This window comes from Sus scrofa, chromosome 8, assembly GCF_000003025.6.
Source record: "Sus scrofa isolate TJ Tabasco breed Duroc chromosome 8, Sscrofa11.1, whole genome shotgun sequence".
Lineage (NCBI taxonomy): Eukaryota > Metazoa > Chordata > Mammalia > Artiodactyla > Suidae > Sus > Sus scrofa.
In genome coordinates, this window is record NC_010450.4 from 122,692,119 (window position 1) to 122,707,082 (window position 14,964).

At 38.9% G+C, this 14,964-nt stretch overlaps 1 long non-coding RNA gene across 1 annotated transcript in view; it reads right to left on the bottom strand.

Annotated features, from left to right (window-relative positions):
- LOC110262187 overlaps window positions 1-13,905 on the bottom strand; it is a 155,060-nt gene extending 141,155 nt beyond the window's left edge. Inside the window, exon 1 of the long non-coding RNA XR_002346863.1 lies at window positions 13,702-13,905. This is a non-coding gene — a long non-coding RNA (uncharacterized LOC110262187). The remainder of the gene's footprint in view (window positions 1-13,701) is intronic.

The following is a 14,964-nucleotide window of genomic DNA, read 5'->3' on the forward strand; positions in this document are numbered from 1 at the left end:
CCAGGATCCTGAACCAGCTTATTTGGGTGGTTCTAGCTCAAAGTCTGAGGTCATAGTCATCTGATAGCTTAAATAGGGTTGGAGGACTCACTTTGAATCTTCCTCAGTTCTGAACTGTCAGTGGCTTTAGGCCTCAGTCCCTCACCAGGTCGGCCTCCTTAGAGGGATGTTTATGATAGGGCAGCTCGTGTCCACCAAAGTGAGGGATCTGAGATAGAAAATAGGAAACCAAGACAGAAGCCCCAGTGCCTTTGGTGACTAATCTTGAAAGTGGCATACTATCTGATCTGTCACAGGTAACTGGTCACACAGATATGGGAGAGGGCAACACAAGGTTTAATCCAGGGGGCATAGGTCATTGAGGGCCATATTGGAAGCTAGCTCCCATAAGTTAGGCATTGGAACTTAGGACCAGGAGACAAAACCATTGCCACTCAAGGTATGATCCAAGGGTTGGCATCACTTGGGAGCTGAGCAGAAAGGCCGAATCTCAGGCTTCCTCTCATATCTACTGAGTTATAGTATATAGTTAGTATTATTATTATTATATTATTATTTAGGGCTGCAGGTGTGGCATATGGCAGTTCCCAGGCTAGGAGTCAAATCAGAGTTGCAGCTGCTGGCCTACACCACAGCCACAGCAATGCAGGATCTGAGTCACATCTGTGACCTACATACACCACAGCTCACAGCAACACTGAATCCTTAACCCAATAAGCAAGGCCAGGGATCAAACCTGCATCCTCATGGATACTAGTTGGAATCTTAACCTGCTGAGCCACAGTGGAATTTCTAGAACCTATATTTTAATATGACCTCCAGATGATCTGTATGCACACTATATGCTAAAAAGCGCTAGCCTAGAACAAATCGCTGACTCAGACACATTGCCCTTTTCCAATTGGTGCCTTGAGTAGTATACTTAGTCCAAAGAAATTAATGCTTGAAATTTGCTATGAAGTTTGTTTTGGGACAGATCATAAGATACTCCAAGAAATCAGTAGCTCCCCCTTGTGGCCGCACTACCTTACTGTGATCATAACAGCATTGCACCCTTTGGTCACACAAGTTTTATTTAACCAAGTTGACTTAAAGATATATTTAAAATACCACAAGTCCATTTAAAGAACAAAAATGTATTTATAGTAAGGCTATTCAAAATGTATGCATTCTCCAAAGATATTCTCAAATCACAATGGTGGTTTTCAGAAACAATGCTATGCATTTTTTAGCCTCTCAACTTCTTCTGAAGGCAAGATTATGATCTCGCCCTCCAATAATTGAAGCCAATGCTGAACTGAATCTAACAAAAGCAACAAAAAAAGACAAAATAAAATACAGACTACATGAACTCCAGTCCCTGTACTAATAGCTTGAGAGAATAAGAGGCATAGTACCCAGAAGAACACTGCATACGGATGGTTCCCAATCCCAGGGCAAGACCCCTCAACTCCATGAAGGATAGCAAGGAACATCACTGCACCAGCCACCAGAGACAGGAGTCCAGACATCTTTGCCCGTTGCATCTTGGTACTGGAGTTCGCAAGGAGAACAAGGCATCAAGTAGTGGATGAAACAGTGTTTTATTTACATATAGAAAGAAGAGAGCAAGGTCAGCATTTACAGTGTGCATTGATTCCCCATGGCCTGTCGGTCTCTCTCGGCAGCCGGTGTGGATCAGTTTTCCTATGTGCCTCCCTCTCATGCTGTAGAAGGGTGCTGTGCCCTCCCTGCGAAGAACAGATGCCGTGGTAGGGGTTGAACAGCTGCCCTATGACACAAGCATTTAAGCAGAACCAAAGAGCACCCGCTCAGCTTGAAACATGCAAAGTTCAGGCTGTGTGGGCTCTTTATTACAAAAAGACCTTTTTGTTTTGAATGAAATATCCTTTAAATTCTTTAGTGCCTTACAATTTTCAAAAGTTTCACACATGATTTCACATCATCCCCTAACACTTTTTAATCCTCTACGCTGATATTGCTCCTCCCCCTTTCCCTCTCCCCAGTGGTAACCACTAGTTTGTTCTCTGTATCAGAGAGTCTGCTTCTTTTGTTTCATTCACTAGATGTATTTTTTAGACTCTACATGTAAGTAACATCATATAGTATTTGTCCTTCTCTTACTTCACTTAGAATAATGCCCTCAAAATCCATCCATGTTGCTACAAGTGGCAAAATTACATTATTTTTTATAGTTGAGTAGTATGCCATTGTGCATGTATACACACACACACACCCCAATTTTTCTTTATTCGCTCATCTGTTGATGGACACCTAGGTTGCTTCCATACCTTGGCAATTATAAATAACACTGCTATAGACATAGGGGTGCATGTATCTTTTCAATTTAGTGGTTTTTGGTTTTTTTAGATATATACCCAGGATCAGAATTTCTGGGTCATATGGTATTTCTATTTTCAGTTCTTCAAGGAACCTCCATACTGTTTTCCAGCGGCTGCACCAATTCACCTTTCCACCCACAGTGTACAAGGGTTCTCTTTTTTCTTACAAAGTGTTCCAGGACCAAGGCCCATTCTTATGGGGTTGAGTGGGGGGGTCAGAAGACTATAAACTTGAGACTTCCTTCCCTCTTAAGTTCTCAATAAGCAAGCTAAGGCATTCTTTTCCAGGAAAGTCTTGTACTCGTCTTTTTCTACCCCGCTAGTAATTTGAAGATAAATATCCAGTAGTGATAGCTCAAACTCTGGTATCCTTTAAGGTCTCAGACATCCATTTTATTAATTCAGTGTCTAGTACATGTCAGGCACTGTGCTAGGTGATGAGGAATTATCTCTATTTCTTTTCGTTAAAGAACATACAGATAAGGTGGAGGAAGTAAAATAATAGAAATTTACGACAGAGGTAGACAACATGCTTCTACAGAGATAAACACAGGCTGCCACTGGCACATAGGAAGGCACTAGCCTAGCCTGGGAAGGAGAGGCTGGGGGAATAAGGAAAGTCTTCCAGGAGAAGGTGAATATTCATCCTCAGATTTGACTGCCACCCAGTAGTTTTTTTCCTGTAAGGTCCTGTTCTGCAGCCTCTCGAGACCAGGTAGGTTCCATATGGAGTCAGGCAACCAAAAGAAGAGATGAGGCACTGTGGGTAGGTCAGACACCCCTTTATCAGCTTCACAAGCGGCAGTGGTGGCACTGAAAAGTCCTGCCCACCTTTTATACTAGTATAGAACCAAGCCAGCAATTTGCTAAAATGTTACCTAAGTGGTGGTCATCATTCTATTCTATTCTCGCATAGCTATGATTATACAGCAGTTGCTGCCTGACTCCTCACCAGAAGAGCATGGCAGCCAGGCAGAAAGAGCCTAAGTTGCTCCATTTTCCCCACAGGTCCCAAGTTGCAAGTACCAAACACAATGTAGTGGGAAGAATTTCCTCGTGACCTATTAGGCCTAAGCCAAAGACGGTGCACATTCATTTATTCCCACTCGAGAGCAAGTGTGTATCCTGCTGCAGCTCAAGGCTCGCTGTCATGGCAACATACTGCTGGACCTTCTAACCTGGGTGCTGTGTGTGCCCACTCATGTAGATCAGGCCTCCCTTGTCTTGGTCCTGCTTGCTGGAAGCACATGACTTAACAGTGTGCTGTATTTACTACTCCCAACTCATGTGTATAGAGAAGACTAAATAACACAGATGCTAACACCTTTACATGTTCACACAGCAAAGAAAGGAGAGTGAAGAGGTGTCCTGACAGAAGAAATAACAAATGCAGAGGCTCCAAGGTAAGAAAAGTATGGCTCTTTCTGGGAACTGATAGTGCTTCAGAATGAGTGGGTTTTGAGTTCCCAGTATGGGAGAGAGGGATGAGAAAATCATGGGTGAAGTCATAAAATGACCTAGACGTCACACTGGAGAGTTTAAACTGTCTTTTCTCTTGGGCCAACAGAAAGCTACTGAAGGATTTTAAGAAAGGAATTGTGTCACTGCCTGATTCAGATTTAGGAAATATTACCTTGGTGACAGTGTGAAAAGTGAACTTAAGGAGGCCAGACAGGCATCTTGGAAACCATTTAGGGAATTGTTGCCATGGTGGACTGCGAAACAATGACGCCATAATTCAAGGTGCTAGGGCTCTGGTGGAGAGAAAAGGACAGATTTGAGAGGTTGAGCAGATAGCACTTAGCTGTTCCTGGGAAGTGAGGAAAGACACGGGATAATTATGCTTAGCCCTTCCTCCTTCATAGTTCATCAAAGACATCTTTGTGACACTGTGTTGTTTCTCTGTTTTCTACTTCACCAAAGCATGCATTTCTCAATTACTTTGCTAAAAGCCTAAAAATGTTCATCTGTTTTAACATTTTTTTATTGTCAGCGCCCCCTAACATAGCAAAAATAAAATCTATTTTTGAGTAAACTATCACACCACTTTACAGCAAAAAAAACCCCGAAAAACAAAAAACAAAAAAAATCTTGAATGCTCGAGTATCAATAAGTTGAACACAAGATACAATCTATTATCATATTCCTTTCCACTATTGATGTTGATCTCAATGGAACATTGAACTAAAATAAATTTGAGAAATATTTTAAAAACTGGTTTCTAAACAGAATTTTCTCTATCAATAGTCATTATTGAAAATCTTATCAAATTGTTAATCCCTTGCTTTACTAACTCCATCATACCAAACATAATTTTTCAATGAGTCAAGCCTTAGTTTTGTAGTCTTTAAGTCATCATTATAAATATCCATGATTAATCACCCTTCAACTTACTCTATATTCAGTAATGACTTGGTTCATTAAGCTTACCAAAGGAGGAGTAAGATAAAGCTTCTTTAAGCTATGAATAACCTAGTTATAGAAAAGCACAGTTTCAAGGGGGAAATTTTAGAGTTTGCTCTCAGGGGCACTATGGAATTTAGACAGTGTGTGCGTGGTCTCGGCAGAAGGTGGGAGGCAGGGGGTGCAGTGGTACAGAGGCCTCGAGGAAGGGGCCTGGCTGGTGTGTTCAAGGATGAGAAGGGAGTGAGTATGGCTACAATTGAGTCAGCAAAGCAAAGAGGTTACAGGGCTAAGGCCTGACAGTTAGCCAGCTGTGGAGGTTTTAAAACTTAATTCCCAAACTCGCTGACACTCCACTTGTAGGGAAGTGGAGCCTAGGTTTCTCCCCCTTGAATTGAGGCCCCGCAACTCCATTTACCTGGTCGAAGTTATATTGTGCCAGTTTCTCAGTCTAGACCTTAAGAAGCTGGCACCTTCTGCTTATTTGCCTTAGGATGCTTGCTCTTGGAACTGTGAGATGTGCAGGCCATGCCAAGGACCCTCATGTAGATTCCAGCTCAGAAACAACTGACAGCCAGGATTAGTTGTCAGACTTGAAACTGGGGAAGCCTGTCAGATGGTTCTGGCTCCCACCATAAGAGTACCGGAGGAAGAACCACCTCGTTGAGCCCAATGAACTCCAGACCCATGAGAGAGAATAATCATCACTGTGGGGTGACTTGCCCACATCAATGGATCATCAGAACCCCAGGGCCTATATCCAGGAAGGCCTCTTAGGCCATTATCAGGTTTAGACCCTGAGTGATAGGACTGCCCATTTGAGCTCAAAGTGGGTAGGACCTGCCTTTATTTTAAAAGGATCATGGTAAGTGCTGGTTTGGTAAAACACTGCCAAGGGTAAGGGGTAGAAACAAGGAAATTAGGCCAGTGATGTAACTGAGGTGTGAGTTCAGTGTTTTCCTTTAAGGTGGTAGCAGTTCTTTTAAGGCTAAGGACAGGTCAAGGGCAGGATTTCCTGAAAACACTGATGTGGGTGTGGTCCATTTTTATGAATATATTCTCCCTGGATGATCTTCATTTACAAACATGTTCCTCTTAGAGCAGAACAAAGTGTATACATTTTTGCTGTGTCTTAGTCTATTTATTAACATATTTGAAGAGAACACTGGAACAGCAGGCACTTGGATTCTCTACATTCTGCTTCGTACTATGGAACATATTTCACCTGTCACTGGTGATCACTTCTGTTTTTCTTTAAAGTTTTTCTTTACAGTTTCACAAGTAAGTGCTCCCTCGCCCCTCTTTGTTTAAAGTAAGATAAATGAAACTTAGAGAAAGAGTGGACTAGATGTTAACTGGAGCCCACCTAGATGTTTTTATCTGATGTCTGTCACCTAGGGAAAGATTTAATTTGATAGCTACTGTTCTCACTGTTATGCTGTGCAAATTTTTTTTATCAGTGGATGATTCTGTCTTATAAAAATAAATATATAGTTAAGGCCAGTGGGAAACCATGCATGCTTTTTAGCAGCTTCCACATTTGTTACACTCTTGTAAAATACCGTATGCTAAATCAACTATGCGGCAAAACAAAGTTCACTTTATATAAACAGTTTGCTCAAAAGTGATGAAAAGAATGAGTTTAGCTCAGCCACAAAAAAAGTACAAAATAATGCCATCTTCAGCAATATGGATGGAATTAGAGATTCTCATACTAAGTGAATTAAGCCAGAAAGAGAAAGACAAATATATGACATCACTTATATTTGGAATCTAATACATGGCACACAAATGAACCCATCTACAGAAACGAAACAAACTCATGGACATGGAGAACAAACGTGTGTTTGCAAAGGTGGAGGGAGTGGAATGGACAGAGTCTTTGGAGTTGGTAGACGCAAACTATTGCATTTGGGGTGGATATGCAATGAGATCCTGCTGAATAGCACAGGGAACTATATCCAGTCACTTGTGATGGAACATGATGGAGGATAATGTGAGGAAAAGAATGTATACATATATATATACACACACACACACGCAGTACATATATACTATTTATAATGTATGTATATATATACACACATATATATATAAATGACTGGGTCACTTTTCTGTCCAGCAGAAATTGACAGGACATTGTAAATAATCTATAAGAAAAAAAAAGAATGAGTTAAGAGTGCAGGTTCAGTTAAAATCAATGACAAAAAAATGACAAAAGTAATAATGCAAAAATAATACAAATACAAAAACAGAAAAGATTCAGGGATTCTGGATATGAATGTGTTTAAGGAAGGATTGTTTATGAAATTATGGGTTGAGCTCCATGAGACCAACTGCTCACAAGCTGCCCTCTCACACTAAAGGGTGAGCATACATCACATCAATCTGAGCTCGGTTTGTCTCATGCAGCCTCCAGGGCTGAATCATTTCACTAATCATTTATACAACTTTAAAGCACAATTTCCCAACAAAGAGAACTGCCAGTCAACCAAGTAATGCTTAATTTTGCTGGAGGAGGTCTCAAAATTCAACCATAGAACACCATATACTAGCCAAAAAACACCATATACTAGCTAAATAGAAAATACCCTTCACTCACAACTTGCCTCTGAAAGCATTACTTATGGAAGGCTGGAAAGGAGTATCTCAACTTTGACCTGGCATTTAAAGACTGACTCTAATTTCTACCAAATTATAAATGAAAGAAAAATGTGATGCCTGGTTATAACAGCTGGTAGACCATTTGCAACACCATTTCAGGGGGTAAGAAATGAAGCATGAAAATACAGTAGAGGCACTATCAGAGAGCCACATGAAGAATCTTTTGAAATTATAACTTAATTAGGCCTCTGGGAAGAGGATGCCTTGCCAAATGCAGGTATTCATCTATCATATTCTAAAATATCACTTTTTCTCTTTATTATTCAAATGGATTCATTGAGAATAAGCTTTGTAATAGTCAGTGGCAACCATGGGAAAAGACGCAGCATATATAAGAATTATTAGCGTTTTAGACCTTTTCCTGTCAGTCATGTATAAACCTGGACAATTCATGACCTGTCTGCTCAGTGTCCCCATCAGTACCAGTGCAGTTTAAATACCTCTTTCACACTCTTCCTTAAACCCCTGTTTTGATTTTTTAGCCTATGGCAGGGAAATGCCGAGATGGGTCCTTGGCTGCTTTTAATTGCGCATGTACGCAGCATCTCTGGGATCTGCATTCATGGTGAGACTGACCGCCTTCTAGAACTCCTCCTCTCTCAGGTACAGCCTACTGTCTGCTAAGTTAGCGAAGAGATGGCAGTCATTCTCCTTGGCATCTAGGTCTTTCAAATAAAACCAAGATCATAATACCAAGATAGGAGAGCCAAAAGACTGTATTACTGAAGGACTGAGGCATATTACAGGAGAAATCATGATGGGGGAGGGCAAAAATCAACCGCGTGCACTCAACCTCTTCTCCAGAGTAAGTGCTGCAAGGGAGAAAAGTACCACCAGGGGCTGCATCTCCCTTCTTAGCCAGGCTCTTGGGTTCTACAGGACAGTGGCGGTGAGAAATAGGAAGTGGCTTTGCGTTTCAGGCTCCTTCAGAGAGAGTGGAGATGAGTGTTTCAGGCCCTATTGCTTGTACAATAGTGTAGAGTGCAGAAATGTGCCTATCTACAGCTTTTACTTCTAATTTTTTTCTAAACTTTTAATGGCTACATATGTTGCATGTTAATATAGGCTCACATCTCCCCAAAACAAATTTCATTCAATTATTCACCTATTTCATTTTTCAAGTATTGCCTAAGAGCCTCTGTCCATTTAATAGCAAAATAGTAAACAATCATTTAAGCAAGAAAATCTTGGATTATGTTTAGTGCTTTTAAGATAATAGGGGAATGAGGCAAAGTTGCATAGATGGCGAACTACCTTAGGTAAGATAATTGAGAAGGTCTCCCTGAGGAAATAATATCTGAGCTGAGATTTTTGTCTATGAAGATAATAATTCTATCTACCTTGAAGGGTTTTTGTTGAGGATTAGATGAGATCATGTGTGTCAAGTGACTACCACTGCATGGCTTATGTTTATGACTGAATAAATGTTAGCAAACATTATCCACATTATTTTTATCATTAATTATTGAAACAACTTGGAAAGATGAGCAAAGAGACTATTGATATTCTATAGATGAGGAAACGAACTCAGTGAAGTTAACAGATTTTTCTGGGACCACACAACTTGTCAATGGCAGACCCAAAACTGAAACCCCAATCTTCCGACTATTATTCCAACATACTTTCAACTCATACAGTCATATTCCTGGGAGCAACACCTCTTTACATTCACCTATGTCACAATTTATATTAGTCAGGGTTTCCCAGAAAAAAAAAAAAAGAACCAAAAGATACATATAGATTTATCTTGTATGGTTTCTCTATCTACACATGGAAATATACACACATACAGGATAAATGAAAAGAACCAACAGGATTAATGCAGCTATAGTAATGTAGATCTATATACCTATGTTGCAGCAAGAATGGATGCTGCAGACTGGAATCTGAAGGTCATTGAGGAGAATGCCTTGCTTTTCAAGGACCTCAGTCTTTTCTCTGCAATCCTTTAACTGACTGCATGTGGCCCATCCACATGGTGGAGGACAATCTGCTGTGCTCACAATTTACAGATTTAAATGTCATATCTAAAAACTACCTTCACAGAAATATTCAGGCTGATAGTGCCAAAAATCTAGCACCCTCGTCAAGGTGACATATAAAATTTCATACCTACCTATTTAGGAGGGCATGCTACCTTTTGTCATGAGATTTACATTAAGCTGTTGAATAAAAGGAAGCTTAGTTTCAGCCGTGGGTTGGGAGGTACAAGCAGACTCAGATTCCTGGCAAGCATTCTTTCATGGATGCTCCTTGATAGAATGTGCTTCTTGTTCTAAATGCCATTATAAATCATATTTTATTTTAGTTACACACATCACAGTAGATTACACCACTGTTCCAGATTATATGGTATAAGTGTGTTATTTCTTTTCCTTCAGCTCAGCTGAACAAACAAAGCACTTTCACAAAATAATTTCCCACAAGGTCATTCTAACATTACAATGTCAAAGAGACCCCAAGAGGAGAAAAGTAGTCTTCCCTTTGAGGGTATGAGTTTAATTCTTGGTCATTAATTATATTATACAAAACAAATATTTTGCAAGTTTGTGAAAAGGTTGGTTGTCAAAATAAGGTATCTCAGTTCTAATATTTTATAAATATAATGCCTAAATATTTATTTTAAGGTAATAATCCGTCATGTATATAATGATTTATGTATATAAATATTTGGAATTATGAAAATGAATACAAACTGGATATTTAATAGGCAAATGGCTAAACATATTAGAGTATGTTTTTCAGTCCTTCAAAATGTTTCATGAGACTTTTTAAAGACATGGGAAACTGCTTATATAAATGGATGCAATTAAAGTAGAATTCCACAGAGACTAGAAGGATATTTACCTTATATGTGTTATATATAATGACTGTTATCTCTAGATGGTAGTATGGATTATTTTATTTTGCTTCTTTATACCTTTACTAACATTAGCTTTTATACCATACTTATACACTTTTATAATAAAGATTTAAAAATTAGCCCTCAATTAAAAAGGAAAAACCCCTAGGTATCCCAGTTCCATGTGGTGAGCTGAAGTGGTAGTTTGTGGCATATCATCTCCCTTTAATGCTTGGTTTTGTGTGCTAATAAAATACGAAAAATCTAACAATATGCCTAGTACATTCCACTGGCTATCAGACTTTTGTCATTTATGAGAGAAATTCTTTTGAGAGAAATTCTTGGAAAAAGATAAAACCATTTCTTAATTTCAATTTGTTCCTCTAGATCCTCAGGCCAGAAACCTCCCTTAAAACTGATGAGGGGATTGTGTGACTGTGCTCACACAGTTTCCCTGCCTACAACACTGAGATATTCTCTCCCATTCACGTTCACTTCCAAGTTCTGAGCAAGACTTGACACCTCCAAGAAGTTCTCTCAGATATCTCAGATTCAGAGTAATCTTTCTCTTATTTAGCACATATGCATTTACATCGGTTCTAAGGGTTATTCCTGCACTTGAACCTTTGACTCTACCTCCTCGCTTTTCCACTGATTGTCCTTCATTTCCATGAACTTTCCTTCTGACTTACCACTGAGTCTTTTTCTTAGAAAACTTACTAAAATGTCCATTACTATACAGTTAGTTTCATTTTGCAATAGTATAATAATCCAGTCAAAAGGAGAGATATACAGAGCAAAGTTGGGGGGAGTTCCAAATGCAAAGTTTCCAAGGATGTATTACCTTCTCAGAATCAAAGTGTGACAATACACATAAAGTACTGCCAACCAGGGTACTTCACCCAAGCTATGGTGTCCAAAGTTTTCATCGGTCTTCATTCTGTGGGCATGACTGATTTAAACATTGGCCATGTGCTTGAACCCAGTCTCTATCCTCCTCAGAGGTAGGAAAGCTATCACCTGGCTCAAAGGCCGAATGCTCTAATTGCATCATTAGTCTTTCTTGCATGGCCAGCCCCATTTTGAGTCATCTCAGTAGCATAAACTATCTAAGGCCCCACCAGGATTCATCTTGTTAGCATGAACCATCAAATAGGGTCCAAGGACCCACCCTGGATAATAAAGATGGTCCTGCCACTTGGGAAGTTCCAAGCTTAGGAGGTTATTTTCTCAGAACTGAAGACAATGACCAGCCAAGTCCTTTACTACATAATAATAAATATGCACAATAATAAATATACAAATTTAGCAAATACTCTGACCAAGCAGAAGAAAATTTAGCTCTTTAGATTTCCATATATCCTTGTATGCCTAATGAGAAAAATGGCAGTTTATAAAGTACATATATCTTCATTCTTGATTACATTTATTAAATTAAAATGAATAAAACAATATCAAGAAATCAAATACTGGTCATTTCCTAAATTTTCATTTGAAACAGAAAGGGAAGTCATTTTTTTTTTTGCTGCCAAGCCATTAAAAAATGTGAACTTTTTGCTATCTGAAATGAAATCTTGAAAAATGAAATAATAAGCTTAAGTGAAAATTTAAAATGGATCAAAGACCTAAATATAAGAGCTAACACTATAAAACTCTTAGGGAATTAAAGAGGAAAATCTTCATGACCTTGATTTTTCAAATATGATATTGAAGTCACAAGCAACAAAAGAAAAAATAGATAAACTGGATTTCATCTAAACTAAAAACCTTTGTGCCTCAAAGGATACTATAAAAAGAGTGAAAAGACAACCCACAGGATGGGAGAAAACTTCTGCAAATCATATGGTTAATATGGATTTAATATTAAGAAAAAGAAGGCCTACAATTTACCAAAAGATGAAAACAACTCAGTTACAAAATGGGCAAGGAACTTATACAGACATTTCTCCAAAGAAGATGTACAAATGGTCAATAAACAAATGAAAAGATACTCGGCATCACTAACAACTAGAGAAATATAAATCAAACCCACATTGAGATACTACCTCACACCCAGTAGGATATTTTTTTGATATGCTATTACCAAAAAACATACAAAACAACACCACCAGAAAATAAGCATTGGCGAAGATGGAGAAAAATTGGAATCCTTGTACACTGTTGGTGGGAATGTAAAACGGTGTATCTGCCATGGAAAACAGTATGGTGGGTCCTCAAAATAATCCGACAATGCTGCTTCTGGTTATGTAGGTGAAAAACCGAAGTTAGGGACTCAAGGAGACAATTGTACACTCATAGTCATAATAGCATTATTCAGAAAAGCCAAAAGACAGAAGCAACCCAATTGTCCATCAACAGATGACTAGAACAACAAAATGGGATATATATAAATAAAATGCTATTTGGCAATCAAAAGGATTTACATTTTGATGTGTGCTGCAACATGGATGGACATTGAAAACATTATGCTAACTGAAATAAGCCAGATACAAAATAAAAACAATTTTATGATTTCACTTATATGAGATATCTAGAATACAGCAAATTCTAAGTGAGATAAATTATTACCAGGATATGGGAGGAAAGGGCAATAGGGAGTTTCTGCCTGAGATGATAAAGTTCTGAAAATACACAGTAGTGATGGATACACAACTCTGTGTATGTACTTTATACCCTGAAACGTGCACTTAAAAATGATTTATTTAATATTTTGTTATGTAAGTTTTATCGCAACTTGAGAGTAACTGAAGAGTAAAAAAAAATAAAAAAAAACAGACTAATGTATCATTATTTGATAACCAGATCCAAAAAACAAATTTTATGAGAGGTTGATAACTAGAGAAAGGCTTTCAAATAAGCTACTATATGGAGAGGAAAAGAAAGGGATGTAATAAATTATATGCTTTTCTGCCTTGAAAGTTTGTTATTAAGTTTAATCAAGATGGTGGGCCCTAATCTGGGCTGATGGAATCAATTATAAACAAATATCACAAAAACTACACCAGCAGAAAACTTCCTTGAGACACCATTTCCCCCAGTTAAAAGATGTCTGAGGGCTCCACGCAGCTGTCTATTACATTATTCAATTTTAATTTAACTTACTTAAGAAGAGTATGGTAGGCAGACTAATAGCCCCCCCCCGCCCCGGGTATGCCCATTCTGATTCCTCTAAACTGGTGTATATGTTATGGTTACACAGCAGAAAGGGCTTTAAAGATATGATTAAGATTACAGTCCTGAAGACAGGGAAATCAGCCTGGGTTATCCAGATGTGCTCAATTCAATCACATGAACCTTTGAAAACGAGAAATTTCTCTGGCTGTTGTCAGAGAGATGCAACCAAAAAGAAAGACAGTAGGGAGATGAGGCAGAGAAATCTGAAAAGTTACCAGGGCTTGAGACCTTTTGAAGATGGAAGGAAGGTTGTCATGAGCCAAAAAATGAACTTACCTCCAGGGTTACCGAGTCCAAGTTTGTACTGTTCACTGCATGACAGGGCACTCAATGGATAAACAGGGTGTTGGGGCAAGGAATAGCTAGAGACTTTATTCAGAAATTCCGCAGACCGCAAAGAGGGCAGAAGAGTATGATGCCAAGAAAACACCTTCCCGGGGTTAGAATTCAGGCTTCTTTTATACTAGAAGGGCGGGACTAAAGTCCTGGTTCCGGTGGACTCCGGAAGGTTTGTGTTAATTTATTCCTTGCCCAGCTCTTCACACAGGTGGGCCTTGTCAAGTTGTTTGCTCTGAGATAAACAAAGGTATTTAACATAACCTTCATTACCTGGAAGGCAGGGCTCCCAGGGATGGGTTATTATGTATAATTTAACCTTATAGGCAACATCCTTTTAGTGATTAACTTGTAATAAAACACAAAGTTTATTCCCTATTACACCAGGAGCTCAGCCAATAGCTGGCAAAGAAATGGGAACCTCAGTAGCACCAGCCCATGGAACTGAATTCTTCCAGTAGGTGGATTTAGAAGGATCTGGAAATGGTCTCCTCTAGAACCTCCAGAAAAACAAACAGACAAACAAAAACAAAAAGTGCCTAATGACACCTTGGTTTTGGCATGTGGGACCCAAAGTAAAGAAGCCATCCAAGCCTACTGGATTTTTGACCCATGGAAGTATGAGACAATAGATGTGTGTTGTTCAAATAGCTAAGACGGAGTTCCCATCATGGCTCAGCAGAAACTGAGCATCCGTGAGGACACAGGTTCAATCCCTGGCCTCGCTCAATGGGCTAAGCATCCAGCATTGCTGTAAGCTGTGGTGTAGGTCAGCAGCTACAGCTCTGATTTGACCCCTAGCCTGAGAACCTCCATATGTAGCGGGTACAGCTGTGAAAAAAAAAAAAAAAAAAAAAAAAAAAAAAAAAGGCTGAGACTATGGTGATTCTTTGTGGTACTGATAAAAACTATACAAATAATAAATCAAGGAACACTTTGAAAATATATCAAAATTTCTTCCAAACACTATTCAGAATTTACCATCAACATCACCTTTCCCTTTAGATGGTTTCCTGACATTTAATAGTCACTGAAATTAAGCAATAGAACTCCACCGTTTCTGAGATTCAGTGATTTTTCCCTGGGTATGTTTTGACTTTTTATAAAGGGCACCCAAGAAAATCAAAGGACAACAAGAAAAATAAAAGAATGTTGTTATTTTTCTCCTTCTGCCTTAGCAAAATCTCAACTCAAATATTACAT